Genomic DNA, 18,254 nt, shown 5'->3' with positions numbered 1-18,254 from the left:
TTAACTTTGGAAAGTCGCTTTAAAAAAACAACCCAATATATGCCAACCTTTCACAGTGAACTGCTGCAAGCTACAGCTTTTTCACTCCATCTTTGAACAAGCAGCAGCATTGATAAACAGCTTCAGGGTATTTGGGGGACTTTTGGTTTCCTAATGCATTCTTTTTCAGCATGCTGATGGGTAGTTTATGTTTTGGGGCTCAGTGGCATGCTTCACCTAATAGGTGTTGCCACCTGTGCAAGGGTATGTCACCTTCATGATCCCTGTTCACACTGCTGGTCGATCTGATTTCCCTCATTCTGCTCTCAGCGTCTTGCCTTCATCACACCACAGTGAAATCTTATTTCCTGTCTGGTTTGAGTACACTTATACATCTCCCGTAAAAGTCTACTCTTACTCTCTTTTCTTCGCATTGACTGCATGTGCTGTTGTGATGCTATGTTGACAACGGACATGAAAACCACAGCAGATCTTAGGCGGATGGCCAGGTTCTGACCTCTTGATATGTTTGATTCACCCTATGAGGACATGACAACATGATATAAAAGGACTATAGCATTATCATGAATCATCATGACCTACTGCCCCCATTTGCAAGCATTGACATAAATTCAATTCTTAAAAAAAAAAAACCTCAAGTTTATGAATTTGGGATATGTGCTTTTCTGTCCACAATTCAAAATGTCAGAAAATGTCCCAGTATTGCTGCACAATATCGTGTCCACGTTGCCAACACAAAAATGGATGTTAAAATCTACATAACAAAGGGCAGCCTGAATGTTGACAACAACAATGTCATCATCAGTCAAGATAGTGTTCAGGATATCCTCTTGTGCTCACTACCATTCACAAAGAAATACCAAGTAGGTGAAAATCCCAGCACTTGCTTTCATCAGTTAACTACTTCTCATCCAAAGCAAAAAAATTTGCAAGCAGATACAGAATCTCCTTGCAAGCATAAATCCCACCATGGCCAAGAAGGAGTTAAAAACATTCCTGAGTCAGTTAATTGGGTCCTGGTTGCCCCAGACCAGGAGCTGATTTCACCTTGGAAAACATACATGAGACAATTTGGTCTCAGAAATCCTGAGAGCATGTTTACTGAAAGCACTTAAGACTTTCATTAGAAAAGCAGAGAACAACTGCACTGTGCTTTCGTAATGAATATGTGTTACAAGATTGTGTGCCAATTTCCTGAAGGTACATGGTAAAATGCCCATTTTTTTTCAAAGACCGCCACTCCATTACCTTTTTTAAAGCAGGTCTTTAAAAAAAAAAAAACTTTTGATAATAGCTGTGACCTCTGGTTTCCTCTCAGTTTTCCCTGATGAAATTGCAATACATTGAAGCTCTTGCTGGCAAGCTTGTACCAGGCATGGTCAGTGTGATGAGAAATCACTGTTTCTCCCTTTCAAAAGCCTTTTTTTTCTTTTTAGCCTCCCCAAATTTGGCAAGAGCAAACAGTCTGCTGCAACTGTGACAAATTTGGTGTAAATCCAAAGCCCAATTGAAAGGTTACAATTTTTCATTTTGGCTGCCCCATTTTTTTTTTAATCACATTATAGAATGTTGATTTGCTCTGCTGTATAATATAATGATATCGTATTCTTGTGTGGCAATAATGTGTCATACTCAAAACACACACAGGCTTGGGGAGGTTCTGGATTTTGTAGGCCTGACTTTGCCTACAAATTCTATTAACACATCCACAGGGAAGTAGCATAGGGTCCAATAATGCAAAGTCCTATACTCTGGGTGAGAAATTGCGGTTAGGACAGAATATGGAGAAACAAAAGTTTCCCATTGGCAAAGGGGTCAGACATGGGTATATTTTATCTCCCTGTCTGGTCAATCTATATTCCTTCAGTTATACAAAATATTTATTTACTTACTTATTTATTTTTATTTATTTGATTTATATGCAGCCCATTAGAATATATCTACTGTAGGCAGAATCTAATAAAAACCTGTATTAGATTCAGATAAAGGAGGAGTGCAAAGCAAGTCAAAGAATGGGCATCAGGGGAGAGTAAGACTAGTGTGGAAGACCAAGAGTTGTGGTAGGAACTACAAGGGATAGATATTAGCATAAAGGAGGAAAGGAGAATGATAACAATCAGAGCCTGCTTTCCCTCAGTCATCTTTAACTACACTATATTTGGCAGGAACCACTTTATTAAACAAAACATCACTTGCTTGTCCTGCAGTATAATCTCCATAATTTGAGTGTAGACAGCCAGGGTGCCATCTACAGTATATAAGCAAAACTACCACCAACCTACCTGCACACCTCAGACATCATACATCTGTAATCTTTACTGTAAATTTGGAATGAATGTTCGCGAGACATCCACGCATTTTAGAATATTCTCTGCTCTGTTATCTACAACTGCAGTATACCTCCGTATCTTATCTTGGATACAGCAAACTTCTATTTGGAGTAAATTAAGAAGATGGATGCTGAAATGTCTTCCCAAATGTTTGAAATAATTCTGTTTTGTTAGTCACTCTATGTATAAAAACCACTAGGATTTGAATATTTCTGCAACTCCCCCAAAACAGACTGGTCTGTGGTCCAAGCAGGGGGAGCTGCCTCACTCCAAAATATTAGTGTATAACAGCTCTGTTCTAATGAACTGCCTATGCGCCCAAAGTACTTTTGGGTTGGGGAATCTGATGGGGTGGAGGGAGTTTAAATAGTTATGGGCAGGGGATGGCACTGTATTCCAAAGAAGCAATTTTATGGGTTGTTATTTTTATTTTAAATGATATACACTAATAAGTTCTGGAAACATTCACTGTGCATTCTAATTCCAAAGAAAAGAGTTGCCAGAGAATACAGTAACTATTTTAGTTAGGCATCCTTCCGTCTCAAGAGACTATGGTAACGTGCTCGGTATGGAGGACTTGGAACAGCGCCTAGTGTGGCTGAGGAGGCCAATTCGAGAGTGACAATCCCTTCCACACTGAAGACAAATCCAATCTGTAACTATAGGACCACTGCATTAACCTGCCAGTAGAGATGCCAGAACCTCCACTCACCAGCCAGCACATGTTGCTGTTCTCTTTCTCTTTGGGCATCTGATCAGTCCTGGCAGGTGTGCATGCTTCTCTCCTGCTCTTCCAAAAGCTGCCCACTCAAAGGCAGCACTGCCAGAATCCCTGCCTCGCCTCCTTGTCTGAGTGAGTGGCTGCCACAGGAAGTGGAGAAAGGAAGCATGCATTCCTAATGGGACTGGTTTGAATCCTGAAGAGGAGGAGGAGAACTGCACACACTGGATGGCAAGTGGATGATCCAGCTGGAGGGGGGGGAGGGAACATGTGGCACCTGTAATGCTGGTCCAACAAACCAGCATGAACCTCTGAACTGAGATTCATGTCCATCTCTATTTGCTGTGCAAACAAAGTCATGTTTAGGGTTTTGCAATAATGACTTTTACTATATGTGGAACAAGAAATGGCAGAAGTTCTGCGTGGATTCAGAGAAGGAAAACACACTATACATCGATGATATAACAAATATATATTGGCTATTGTAGAGTGAAGAGAATCTCAAAAGGTCAGTCTGTGCTTTATATACAGTAGCAAAGTCTTTGATTATGGATCATGGGAAGCTATGTATTGTTCTAAAAGAAATGTGTGTGGAACAAAATTTGATTGTCCTATACTCTGGGTGAGAAATTGCTGTTAGGACAGAATATGGAGAAACAAAAGTTTTCCATTGGCAAAGGGGTCAGACATGGGTATATTTTATCTCCCTGTCTGGTCAATCTATATTCATTCAGTTAAACAAAATATTTTATTTATTTACTTATTTATTTATTTGATTTATATACCGCCCATTAGAATGTGTCTACTGTAAGCAGAATCTAATAAAAACCTGTACAGTATTAGATTCAGATAAAGGAGGAGTGAAAATTGGTGGAAGAAGCATTTGATAATTTAAGGTACTGTATTAATAGGAGAAAATAGTAATGCCTTGAAAGGACTCTGATGAAGTTAAAAGAAAGTGCAAAAGGAGGACTACAGTTGAATATTAAGAAAACAAAAATCTATGAAAAACACGTGTCCATAATGAAAGCAAAATTTGAAAGATTTTCTACATCTTGGTTCAGTCATTCCAAATGGATACTGCAACCAAGAAATCAGAAGACTGAGATTTGGAAATGCAGATTTGAAGGAACTAGGAAAAATTCTTAATGCTAAGGATGTGGCAGTGGAGACAAAGGCCAAGATAATCCATACTGTGACAGTCCTGGTTGCTATGTAGGGATTTGAAAGCTGGATGATGAAGAAAGCTTAAAGGACGAAAAATTAATTCATTCTGAATGTGGTGTTGAAGGAGAGCTTTATGGGCTGCCAGAAAGATAAATGCATGGATGCTACATTAAATCAAGTCTGAACACTTTCTTGAAGCAAAAAAATATTTAATTCAGCCTGTCACACTTTGGGCACATCATGGGAGGATGAGACTCATCAGAAAAAACAATAATGTGAGGAAGTGTGTAAGGCAGCAGAAACAGAGAAAAACAATATGAGATGGATTGATTCAATATAAGAAACCATAGCCTTGATTTTGCAAAACCTGAGCAAAGATGTTATTGATAAGGACCTTTTAGTGTTCACTAATCCATTGGGTTGCCATGAGTCAGAAATGACTTCACAGCACCAAACAATGACAAAAATATCTGAGATTGACTGACTAACCTAGAAAGCGAGCTATGTACGTAACTGCTGTGAAAAGGAAAATACAATGTTGGATATATTTAACAAATGAAATTGCTAACATGGTACTGTCTTTATATAAATCTATGAAATAGCCATACTTAGAAAGTTTTGTGAGTTGCATTTGTAAAAAAAATGTTATAGAGCAGGAAAGAGTGAAGAAATTTATTATTTAAATAATAATAATAATAAAGTCATATACTGTAATGCATTTCCTATAGAGAGAGCGTTATCAGAATACAGCAGTCAGCCTTCTTGTGTGACTAATTGTTGGTATTCATGCAGCAGCAGCACTGTGTATGAGAACTTACTCAGAAGCCTGTTACCTCTGGTTAAAAGCAGATACAAAGACCCACATTCCCTGGTTATCTGAAATGATTTTGAATGCACGTAAACCAACTTTCCCATAGAAATGTTTTTGGGGTTCAGGGGGGACTGGTGGACCTTGCCATTTTATATATGCATACATTGTCTAATATAGTTCAATATAGTTCCTTTTTCTTACATTGTGATTGGGTTAAAGGAATCACAGATATTCTTATATGTTACAGTGGTGCCTCGCAAGACAAATGCCTCACAGAATGAAAAAACTGCAGGATGAATGTTTTTTTCGATCGCTATGGTGCCTTGCAAGATGGCTTCTTCTATGGCCGTGCTTCGCAAGACGATTTCCCCCCCGAGACCGATGCCTTGCAAGACGAAAAAAATTATTCGTCTTGCGAGGTTCCCCTAGGAATGCATTGCAATGCATTCCTAGGGGAAGCCGCTTTTCGCAAGACAATTTTTTCGCAAGACAGCGCTTCTCAGAATGAATTACATTCGTCTTGCAAGGCACCACTATATTTGTGGCATTTAGCTATTGGTCATGATCATGTTAACATATGAGACTGGCCATGGATCACAACCTTCAGATATGTTCCCCCCCCTTTTTTTTTTTAACTGATGAACCAAGTACTTTAAAGGGAAACCAGATAGGTTTGCTATTACACGTCTGGCTGCCATACTGGAGATATCAGCCTGCTACTTGTGGTTAAAAGACATATTTTTCTTATTATCCCCAAAAACATCCTTTACAGTTTCAGATCAAGTATGGATTTTCCTTGCCATAAAACAAACAAATACCAAAGCCTCAGTATGAAGTGACAATTTGTAACCAGAATGAGGGAGTGCCTTACGCAAATATTTGGTATGAGGTGCTCCCCATCTCCGTTCAAAAGCCACCCGTGTCAAGATTCTGTGTTCCCTTTTTTTCTTATTCGGCTTTACATCCTGACTTGTTTCATAACAGTGAAAGAAGGGTTCCTTTTCATATTCAGGTGTTACATCCATAGTGGCACCTTCATTTAAGCCAATCTTTTTTTCTTTCCTTATTCCTTCCACTGCCTGATTGCAGCCTCCCCAAATGGTTGTTGTCTCCAATCCTTTTTTCAATCTATTGCTCTCCAACTCTGCCAGATATTTACCTGGTACTGAAATTTTATCTTTCTCTGTCCAAGATTACATTCTGGTTAGCTACAGGTACTGATCACGTTAACATAATCAGGACCCATAATCTGAGGATGTTTATTGCCACTCCATTATTCATGGCCTTTTTATGACCCCCCCCCCCCAAACTTAACTTCACCTCCGGGATACTGTGCTGGTGTCCAGATTCAGCACAAGGCTAGCACTCCTCTCTTGCAGATTCCAGGCAGTGATGCTATCATGGCAGCTTGCCATGATGGTAGTGGCTCACAGTGGCCTCCCCTTGCAGTTAGTGGACATGTCATTCACCATAGTGTTGAAGAACACATTCCAGAAACAGGTGGAGTCAAAGCAAAGCGGGTGAGGCCTGATGTGGTTCTTACCAATAGGTACATTTTCCTATCCAGCGCACAAAACACAGCTGGGCTCTAAGAAACAAACCTTCATACAGCAGTGTTCAAGCACGCAAAGTGCAGCCCAGTTCCTTGTCAGAGCTTTCTTGCTAGCAAACCCCTGTTCAGTTATGTGTATTGTATGTAAAGGTATAAAGTAGCTTCTAGCTTCCAATTAATGGTCAGAGATAACAGCAAAAAGCTGGGAGAGTACCCTGCGGAGACCACAGGTGGTCCATGAGGCAAACTTCTTCTTGCTGTTTAGTTATTAAGTTCCAACTCTTTGTGACCCCATGGACCAGAGCACGCCAGGCCCTCCTGTCTTCCTCAGTGACACTGTCCAGCCATCTTGCCCTCTGTCATCCCCTTCTCCTCTTGCCCTCACACTTTCCCAACATCAGGATCTTTTCCAGGGAGTCTTCTCTTCTCATGAGATGGCCAAAGTATTAGAGCCTCAGCTTCAGGATCTCTCCTTCCAGTGAGCAAACTTACCTGTCTCTGAATTAAGATTTTTTTTTCTCGTATTGCAAGCTATAATTTTTGTGCCTATTTATAATTTTTGAACTTTTCCTCATTCAGTACAGTATTTCTCTTTCTGCAGATAGGTCACCCAAGACAACCTGCCCTGTGTTGAGGCAGAGTGATGAATATGATGACTTCTCTTTTAAAAAAACTACAAAAACCAGAATCACATTTTTAATCATGAGTACTAACAGTCAGAAACTAATTTTTAAAAAACAGTAGGAGTTCTTGCTATAGAGAATTGTTAGCATACATGGTTTGTGTGCACATAAACATTTCAAAAATGGGTCCTGAAGAAAATGTAGCTAGGAGCAGAAGAGAATGCATGTTTATCTTTTTGAAAGTGCTAAAGGGACTGCCTGTGCCCAGCAACATGTACTTATGTGTTGCATCCACTAGATGGCAAACCTCCCTCAAGACAAAGAGTAGGAAGCCTTTTGCTGCTCAAGACACAAGGTAACAATTATTTCAAGTAACAATGATTCGAATTGTCTTTGTTTCTGGGATTCCCACTGTGATGAAATCCTAACAGTTATGGAGGCCTTAGTCACTTAAAAAACAAAAAACCCTCTGAACTCAGTGGGACCACCTGTTATCCTCCCACATACACATTTAAAAAAACATTTTAATTAGTGTCATACTGGATATGAACATCAACCTAAGTGCAATGGTTGCAACAATTAATTGCCGTTAGTTAATGATTTGCCATTTGTATTTCTTATCACATATCAGGATAAATAAGTAAAAAGATACTAACCAGTGTGTTTTTTTTAAAATAAAAGAGTAATGTGTTGTGCGTACAGGTTAAATGAGTCTAAAGAAGCAGTAATATTTATGGGGGAGGGGAATGACCAGCATTGGGTGGCAGGAAGATGTAATATATCGGTTTGTGGAGATTAACACTGTCAGTAGACAAAAAGACTAAACTTTCTTTCGTGCAGCTATTCCATCTTTTCCTCCTTAGCAGATTTTCTGAGGTAAGAAAAAAAAGATGGAGGAAGCAGGGAAGAAACATGCAAAGGTCACATAAGGAAGATGATGGACTCTGGGAGCTTCATAATTCTGTGAAACATGATTGCAAAATAAGACACACTTCTGGAAGGACCCTTCCCTCTACACCTTCCAGTCATTCTTCCAGTCTTATAGGTGTCCACTTGCTGCCTGGCATCTAATGTTCACTAATGTGCACGTCTAGCCTGCCTCAATGAATAGGCTGGAACTTCACGGTGTTACTGGCTTCTGGTGAACAAAACAAGATGACACAAAATGTGTCTATATTCCAGTTCAACAACTGGCACTCTCTTTTTCCCCTTGAATACATTGTCAAGTAGTGTTGTAGCAGGAGACTAGCACCAGATCAGTCTTCATAGTCCTAAAGTGGGGGTGGGTGGCATGTGGTGGTCCAGATGCTTTTGGACTGTAACTCCTATCCAAACAAGCCTACATAGCTCAAGGGTGTGAAATGTTCAGTATCCAGTCCAGTATCTGGAAGGATGCAAGTCGCCTAACCAAACTCTAAAGGGGTGGGTGGGGGGGAGCCTGTTTTGACTTGCAGAAGCAAAATCCATATTATAAATAAGTCCTGAGTTAATCAGAAGCCTTTCCTGCTCCATTATTTCAGGGATTTGTGAGAATGTAATTGCTACTCTCTTCTTTTTCTACAAATTGTTATGATCTTACATACAGTACTTTTTGCTACTTTCACAATCACCTACAGGAAACGGATGTTTGAGTATTTAAACAATTCCAATAACAAGGCACATGAAAGGGCTGTGCAATGCTTTTTGTTTTTATTTCAAATGGCTGAAGTAAAGTTGAAGGCCTACTTGATGCTATCATTCCCCAAAAGGAAACGGGTGTCAAGTTACTAAAACATTATCACAGTTAATTTTCTAGGTCAAAAGCTTTCAGAAAGTGATTGTTTTGAAAGCATTAAGAAACCAATTAGACCTTTAGCAGAGATGCTGGAACGGACCCTTTCAAATCAGTGGAATTTAATATAGTAATTAGCAACTGAATTCCTAATGATTTCATTGGGAATTACGTATGGTCCCTCTACATTTGAAGAGTCAACATTTTAAACCTGTATAAAAATATCCAGAGTCTGAGTCTAAGTCAAAATCAATACAAGTTTTTTAAAAAATTAATACTTGTATACTTGTAATATACTTCATCACATGCTACAAATAAAAATTGATATCATTTCTACTAAAATAGGGCTACATTTTAAAAAACCCATATGTCAATTTTAATACATATTTATTGCTGCTTAGGAATACTGTTAAACATGACATTTGAATGGGATGGGGACTGATGCTGGAAATGCAGTTTTGAATCAAGTAGCAGGGAAGAAGTGCAATTGCTGAAGCTTTTCTTTTTTGATTTCCCCCTCAAAAATCACTTGTTTTGCCTCATTGGTGAAGGAACACTTAAGTGTTGGACACTGTCTCTCATCCCAAGGTGGCCATCTGTGCAAAAGACTGTTGAAGACAGAGAGGTCTAAAGAAGTTCAGCTTTATCTCTTCTGATCTCAGCAGAAACAGGGTGCATTATCTATATGAATTATCTTTGCCATATTACTGTATCACTTACTACCCAACTAAGGGTACAACTACATAGCAGGAGAAATGGGAACAGGTCTGCTGTGAAGTTGCACCAAGAAAGTTGGGTTTCTCCAGATTAATTTGCTTCTGCCATGCCCATAGAGGTCAGCAGAGAAGGGAGAAAATAAATTTTGTTTGCAACTTGTTAGTGATTTGAATCTTCTTCTCCCCACACCAGATACCTGGGTCTATTTGTTTCTCTTCCCTTCCCTTCCCTTCCGTTTCTTTTTTCTTTTAAAGTCTTGCTGTCCTTGCCCTAAAAAAGTTAGGTGACCAAAGAAAGTACGGAAGAAAGAAGTGAAAGAGAGGGAGAGAGGAGGATATTTTCACTTCAGTCTTGTTCCAGCTTTTTAAGTTAGCTCTGCTGTGGTCTAGCTGTGCAGATTTGCAGTAGACACAGTTAGAGCGGAATGCCTTAAAACTTTCTCCCCTTTATTCCCCCTTTGTTTGGCCAGTTGGCAACCTTTAAAAGAAAGAAAAGGTGGGAGGAAGGAAACACAGAGGTAAGCAGACCCAGGCATCATACTTTTCAGTCCTGGCCTTCTTTCTCTTTCTAGACTGAAACTTTTTACAGTCATAGCACCTTCCTGAGATTTTTCCCCCCTCACCCACTGGGCTTAACAAAACAAACTACTGATATGAGATGAATTGACTTAATGTAGGAAGTAACTACCTTTTATCTTCAGAATTTGCACACAATTATTAATGACAGGGACCTTTTGGAAATCATTCATTCATAAGAAGGCTGGAACTTAACAAACCCATAACAAATATATCTGAATGTATGTGTCACCTAGCAACAATATTTTAATATCTCTTAAATAAACATAATTAGGCATATCTGTCCCTGTCACCCTCAAGAGCTGTCAACAATCCTTAATGACCTGATTGATGATCACAACATTGATCTTTACACTTTTACACTTCATGCATCCACTTTTCCTATGATTGTTTAAATGTTTGTTTACTGCAGGTACACGTGGTGCCACTAAAGAACTGGGTTACAGTAAAGCTTATGCTAAAGACTGGGGTGGGGGTGGGGGCAACCTTGTGCAACTTTAAGATGCCCATGGGGCTCTTAGACATCAGAAATCAGCTGTCTCTCTATATGAGCACCGTATAATCATTATGCATGTAAGCAAGTGCCAAAGTCATGGTAGAATTTAGAAAACTGCTTTTTTTTAAAGTTATTTCATTACAGTTATAATATCAAGAACCCCCAAGTATTTAGTAGCCATGTAACCATTCAAAAAGTGATATTCCTACTTTTCCAAAAGAGCAAAGTAATTGTTTTCAGTTACATAAATCTGAATTCAGTGGAACAGCACAGCACAAGCCAGAGGTGGAACCATGTTTTAAGCTGCTTCTGCCATTTAGTGAGGCTACAAAACAGAGGCGGGGGACATCCAGAGGTCTGTGGGATACACGTCCCAATCCCTAGACTTTGGACGGCCACCCTGCACCCTCAAGACTTCCACAGCCCCCCAAAAATCTTCTTTCAAAAATGGGGCGTGTTGGTTTTTTTAAACTAAAAAACCTTTGGGCAGTCCCAGTGGTGCTGGCTGTCCCTCGGGACACATCAAAATGACCCCACCCGTGGCATAATTTTGTTCACAAACATTTTACAAGTGAGGTTCTGGTGGCCCTAGGGGACTTAGGAGGCACTGGCATCTCTGTGATGCACATAAATATAATTTAATGCATTTAACGCACTGCTATAAACATCCACAGCTTTCCTATGAGGCGTTCCGATTCTGGATATCTGCAGGGCTGCCTCTTGGTCAACTCCATCAACCTTCGCATCCCACTATCATCTGGACATTCGTGCCAAGGATGATGCTGGTTTTGGACGTGCAGTTCTATCCTATGTTTTGCTGTGACTTTCTTCCACCTTTCAGGTAAGCTTGTTACTCACTCATTAGTGTGCAATCACAGAGACCACAAAGAAGAAAAAGAGGTTACTTACCTGTAACTCTGGTTCTTCAACTGGTAATCTGTGAATTCACACTTCCCGCCCATCCTCCCCTCTGTCCATCACGTCTGTCTCACTCTTTGAGCAGCAGTGGCCTTGGGGAACTGAGGCAATCACTATGACAGGCGGACCATGTGTACTAAGGGGGTGATCCTAACGAACGTTTCAGCTCTAGAATATGCTAGAGACCTCTGCACAGGTGCAGACTTAACCCATTAGTGTGAATTCACAGATGACCACTCAAAGAACCAGAGTTACAGGTAAGTAACCTCTCTGTTTGTCCTATGTAAAGTTACCATTGTAACACAGCTTGGAAAATTTACTTTCTGGATTACGACTTTCAAAATCCTTCATCACCACTCATTGGGGGGGGGGGAGTGTTCTGAGAGGTTCAGTCCAGAACAGTATATTTTCTGAACGCTGGTTGTACTTTAAGTATTACGAAAACTCCTGTTTTGTAGTCAGTTATGTTTAGGCAGCAACTGTAGGTGTTGCAGTTGCTCCCACTGCTTCCAACAGTCTGGGCATACCCAGTGTGCTGTAGTGAATGGAGTGATGGACTAGGACTCAGAAGACCTGGATTTAAATTCCTGTTCAGCCATGAAATTCACTTGGGGGCGTGGCACTGAGAAAACTGCTCCTTAAATATCTCACATTCCTTGAAAATCAATTAAGGTTGCTACATATGAGATCAGACTTGGCAGCACATAACCCCGTAACTGAACAGCAGACATTTTCTATCCTGTCACAAACTGCTTTTTAAAGTCCTCTGAGTTTCAAATGTGGTTCGCTGTAACGACTCCTCGGAGACGACCTTTAAGCTCCAGGGAATGTATGGAATGAATGACACAGTTAGTTGGATCCTGGCCATGACGTTTGATAATGCAGAAGAGCAATTTCACCAAGAGTCTGGAAAACCAAGGGAAACAGACACAGGACCTTCATAGTTGTGCTTCTGTATGTCACGATGCCTGTAAGTGTCCCTTCGTTATTTTAAATAAAAGCGTCATAATTATATTTGCTTACTTAAAAATACAAGGTTTTTAATAATGAAATGATATTTATCACATCACAGCAGGTCCACAATACTCAGGAGATGTTCAAAATGTTGGGATGCGATAAATAGTGGTCCAGTGTAGAACAGTGAAACAATTTTACACTGAAATAAAAGGTAAGGTAAAGGGGGGGGGGACATTATATTCTACTATGCAGATTTTTTTAAAATGAGGTACACAGCAGGAAACTGCTATTGATTCAATCTGCTCACTTCTGTTTTTAAAATCTGCTACATTGAACTGTGTCTTGTAAACTACTTGTGTGTACAAGCCAGATCTCTCTCCCTCTGTGTGTGTGTGTGTGTGTGTGTGAGAGAGAGAGAGAGAGAGAGAGAGAGATCAGGTGGCACTTAACAGAGGAAGATATACAGTGGATTTTCTTGTCAACAGCATAACCTTAAAAGAAGTAGTGCAGCGTGCCTATTAAAAAGAAGTAGTGCAGCGTGCCTATTATATCTATTGTATATAGGTTCTTTATTATATTTTTGCTGGTCATGGTCCATTTCCATAGAATGATATCAATAAGAAAAATTAGTTTAGGGGATACTTTGCAGATCTCTTGCGAACCTTTGAAGCAAACCTTATGTTTGAATGAAGAGATTTCCACTTTCATATTTTGCGGTACAGACATCTATACGTCAGTCATTCCTATGCTGCAGAGATACTTTAGGCCCTTTACTGCCTGCAGTGCATTCTTCCCCATGTCTACGTTTTCATGACTGGAGTGAAACAGTCCCTTTCCATTCTAGGGCAAACAGGGGCCGCAGCACTTGGTCGAGAAGCTGCAACAGAGTGGTAGAGCACATGTTTTGCATGCAGAAGGCATGCACAGCATCTCCAGATGGTGGTGGGAAACTGATGGTGTAGGGAGCTGCTGGCAGTCTGTGTTGACAACACGGTGGCTAGAGCTGGTGCCGGCCTGTCTCAACAACACGAGTCTAGGTAGGCCATTCTCCATTCTTCTTTCTTTTTTTAAAAAAATATTCTTACCCAGACTTTCTCCTTAAAAAGACCCAAGGTGGCCTTTTAAAATGGACATCATAGAAGGCTGCATCTGAAGTCTTGCAGAGGGGGTTGTTTGAAAATGAGTAACGTGAGCAAGAAGAAACAAAGGTATGGTACCTTTGCATGCGGGCTATATGCATTCTAGCTTTCCCTTCATATGCTACAAGGGTGGCAGAACAGTAATCTGAAAGCCATTCTTATCTTCAGATCTCCATGGTTTGAATAAAAGATCCAGGGTTGAGTGACTGACCTTTGACAATACATGCTAACTTCTGCCTTCTGCGCTAGCAAAGCCATCTAGTTTTTAAGGGGAAAATCCTTTCTTCGGCATTCAGTAATGTCTTTTCTTCCACAGGGAATTATTTCTTGCCTTTTGGGCCACCCAATACCTACGTCCCAAAGGAAGAGACGCTGCTGACTGTCATTCTGGATTTGGTCATTTTCTGCCCAAGGAGAGATGGGGAAGAGATTCAATGTCCATGGACATCGTAGGGCATTGTTGATGAAACACGCTGAGAATGGTTGCCTGAGAAAAAGGAGGAAAGTACTGTTTTGGTATCTGCTCTTCCCATGCCATTAAAAGGCTAAAATCCTCGCTGAGCCAAGTTATGAGCAATATGTTTTCAGGAACCAGCTCTAAATTGTGTCAAAATAAAGGAAGGATAGGTGAAGGTTATGCACTATAAGTGTATGGAAATATGAAGGACTGAAAGCCTTTCACTGTCTTGCATCATGACGCTTGAGATTAATGGTTAAAATAATATCAGATTTGTATATGTTTTTTAAAATGCCCTTTGGAATTTCACTTAAATAACACCATGGTTACTGTTAGCATTTCCCTCTGTTAACTTTCTTATTTAATTATAGAAATTTAGATCTAAACAGCTACTGGATTTATTTACTCATTAGATTCATATTTATCTTTTCCTCCAAGAAGCTAAATGTGGTGTGTATGGTCTCCTGCCACCATTTTAGGCTTGCATCAACCCTGTGACATATTTTCTGTTGAAATTGGGCAACTGATCCAAAATTGTCCACTGAGTTTCATAGCTTAGGAGGGATTCAAACACAGGCTTCCCTGGTCCAATTTGGGTGTTCCCACTCCCACAGAATTCTATTTAAAAACAACAACTGAACCACCATCACACAAACACTGCAATATCACAAACTGCTTAGGAAAATCCCATAAATTTCACATGACGCATAAGGAGTTGCTATTTGGACCAATTATTGCATGAGCAGAACAATGTATATTTTTAGATCCAGGCCTTCATTGTTCAATTATACAACAATCTCTACATTGTTTTAATGTGTTTTAATGTTTGTAAGCCGCCCCGAGTAGACGTTGTCTAGAGGGGCGGGGTAGAAATTGAATAAATAAATAAATAAAATAAATAAATAAATCTCAGCATGTATGGCTGCTGTACAAAGTTCTACAACCAAGTAAAGAAATTCATCCACTACACCCATTGTTTTCCCCTGACATACCACATCCCACCCTTTCGGGGTTTCTCAGGCTGAGAAAACGCAGAAGTGGTTTACCACTCCCTTCTTCTGGGGGTGTCCTGGAACTGTGCAGCTTGCCCCACGGCCACACAGGCTGGCTCTACTTCACGGGAGATGCAGTGGGGAATTTAACTCCCAACCTCTTACCTAACTCACTAAGCTATCCAGCAAACCTTAGTATTCCTGCACATATACGCATACATAAACAACATGATATCATATCCACCTACATAGCTTCCTTACTCCTTCAAGTGTGTTCAAGATCCCAGCAAAGATATGGGAGGAGGGGAAAGATATTGAACATCAATAGGCAATCAAATGTGATTATTTATTTCACAAGTGGACATCTGAAGGCAACAAGTATATCTCGTGCTAAACTGAAATTTGAATCAATATTCCAGTTCAGTGCACAGGAGCCTTTGCAGGCCAAAATGGAGAGGATAACAGGCCAAAATTCTGTTTGTTTTTTCTTATGTGCACAATGGATCATTGCATGCATGCAACATTCTCTCTAAGTTGTGTGGGTGAAAATTAGAGGGAACATTGCATGCAAGATTATCTTTTCACACTCATTCTACAACAATGTTGGCTATCCCCTTGCGCATGTATAAGCCTCATTGTTTTAATGCAGTTGTGGATCGCACTAGACATGGAGCAGTTATGCTCTGCAACTGCTAATAAGGTTCTAGTCATTGGTTGTCCAGATATGTGATTCCAACAAAAAAAATTGTGTTTGAGAAATCAGCCTTGCAAACAAAGCCCACAGGTATGAAAAACTCATAATGTCACAACCAGATGTCTTTCACCATTTAAGGTATCCCCTCTCCTAGTTTCGTACTGTCTGTAATATAGCTTAACCATAAACAGGTATAAAATACAGCTTCTTTCTAGCTTCCCTAGGAAAGTGGAGAAAGATCTTTTCTTTATTTTTATGGATATAGCCCCAAATGTTTTATGTATGGGACATCTGAGTTTCAAGTCTAAATGAGGGAGAAAGAAGTAGAAAAACCCAGCAGAAAGCATGAGGTGTATTAAAGAGCTGAAGTCTTTAAAATCACCCGTACAAAAATAAAGTTAATGCTTCAGATTTATCACGGGTTTTTAAGCCATTCTCAGAGCAATACCCTGATTAGAAGGTTTTCTAATTAAATATGTCCCCATTAACTGACTGGACTAATGCACCATTGTGTTCATTGCTTTGTACTATGAAAGGAGAAAGGCCGTTCTGTGTCTGTAATCCAGTAATGCACTTAGATTTACAGGGTACAGAAGTGTAAGATGAATGGATTAAAGAGGTGAAAAGCACAATTATGTGGTACTTGCTATTTTTTTTCACTTGATAACATTCCTTTAATAGGCAAATCACAAAAGGAATTTACTTTAGTATCATCCATTTGTTATGCCAAACAGGTTTTTTAAACCCTTCAATATCTTTGCTGATACCTTTATGTGTGTTAGCCACAAAATAAAATAAAATGCAATTTTCAAATAAGATTTAAATATGATTTTAATCAGGACTTTTTTTTGTCCCTTCTCACTTTCCCAGTGCTCAATTTGGGTGGATGTCCCCTGGTCCTGGTATAGCGTGCGAGGGGAAAAAGCTTCCTTCTCTCCTCTTGATCCATCCCCTGCATGATTTTATACATCCATTTTAGTTGCTCTCTTCTGCACCTTTTCCAGTTCCACTATGTCTTACTTGAGGTGCGGTGAACAGAATTGTACGCAATACTCCGGGTGCGGCCTTAGCAGTGTTTATCATAACAGTTGCAATTCAAAGACATTTCCCTTACAGGACAAGGACCGAATGAATCCAGATTGACAACCAAATGAATCCAGATTGACAACTTTATGTAGCTGTGTGGGTCCTCTCTCTCTCTCTCTCTCTCTCTTAAGAAAAATAAGTCATAGATGCAGGGACTCCCAAATCAGATTGGGAAGGAGCTCTTGGGAAGGGTAACATTAACCCATTAACTCTACCACAGACACAGTACAAACTAGAAGCCCCCAAATGTCATTGGTTTTTTTAAAAATCTAGCTACAAATGTGAATATGTCACATTTCTTTTGGCCTTGTGACAGAGTCCCGAGAAAGGATTTAAAATAAATGACAATTCTGAAAGACAGTGTTAGGTTTTGATGACTTGCACAGTGTGTCCACACTGGTATATAGTTATGATATGTAGTTTCTTGATAGCACTGTTTGGCATGGGGGGGGGGGAAATACCTCGTCCAAACGTGTTTCTACTTAAAATGATTCACCCTTCCCCTTTAAGAAATGGCCTGTTTGTTTCTGGCAAGGGACTAGGGCCTGCAATCTTTTGAGGACAATTCATTGAGATGCAAAATAGCTCTTTGTTCAACCTTCACAGGTACCAAGAGTTAAAATAGGGAAGGAAGATAAGGACCAGCAGGATCACACCAAATTGGAGAGTGTGGGCATATCTACACATTTCAACTGAGTAATGCATCTCTGGGCTTTGGTTTTCTGTGGTACATTTCTCCCTTATTTAGCTCTGCTGCTTCAGATACTGAGGTGCACATGCATTATGTGATATAGAGATATATACCGTAAGTCATAGTGAGATTTTGTATACATTAAAATAATTGGCTGTTGTCAAGTCTGTTTTGACCTCTGGTGACCCTTCTCAAGGTTTTCTAGATATAATCAGAAGTGGTTTATCAGTGTGGCATTCTATATATTAGTTATACTTAAATCACTCTTTCCTTTGGAAGCTCAGAGAAGCTTACATGAAACAATCTTACATTTTCCTGTACTGGATAGTGGGTGTGGATGTAAGTGTATTTATATTATAATTTGATTGTTGCAACGTTATGTTTGTGATGCTAGATGTATTTATCTTGAAATAATACTTGTTCAACCCAGCTGAATGTAGTCTGAGTAAACAGTTATAGTTTGGGTGTGTAAATATGTACCTAACAAGTTTGAGCAGAGTCTTGCAGATAAAAGTTTCATTTTGCTTCTTTCTTCACTTTGAACACAATGAGCTGGA

The sequence above is a fragment of the Pogona vitticeps genome, chromosome 2 (assembly GCF_051106095.1).
Source record: "Pogona vitticeps strain Pit_001003342236 chromosome 2, PviZW2.1, whole genome shotgun sequence".
NCBI lineage: Eukaryota > Metazoa > Chordata > Lepidosauria > Squamata > Agamidae > Pogona > Pogona vitticeps.
This window is presented reverse-complemented; position numbering follows the sequence as displayed.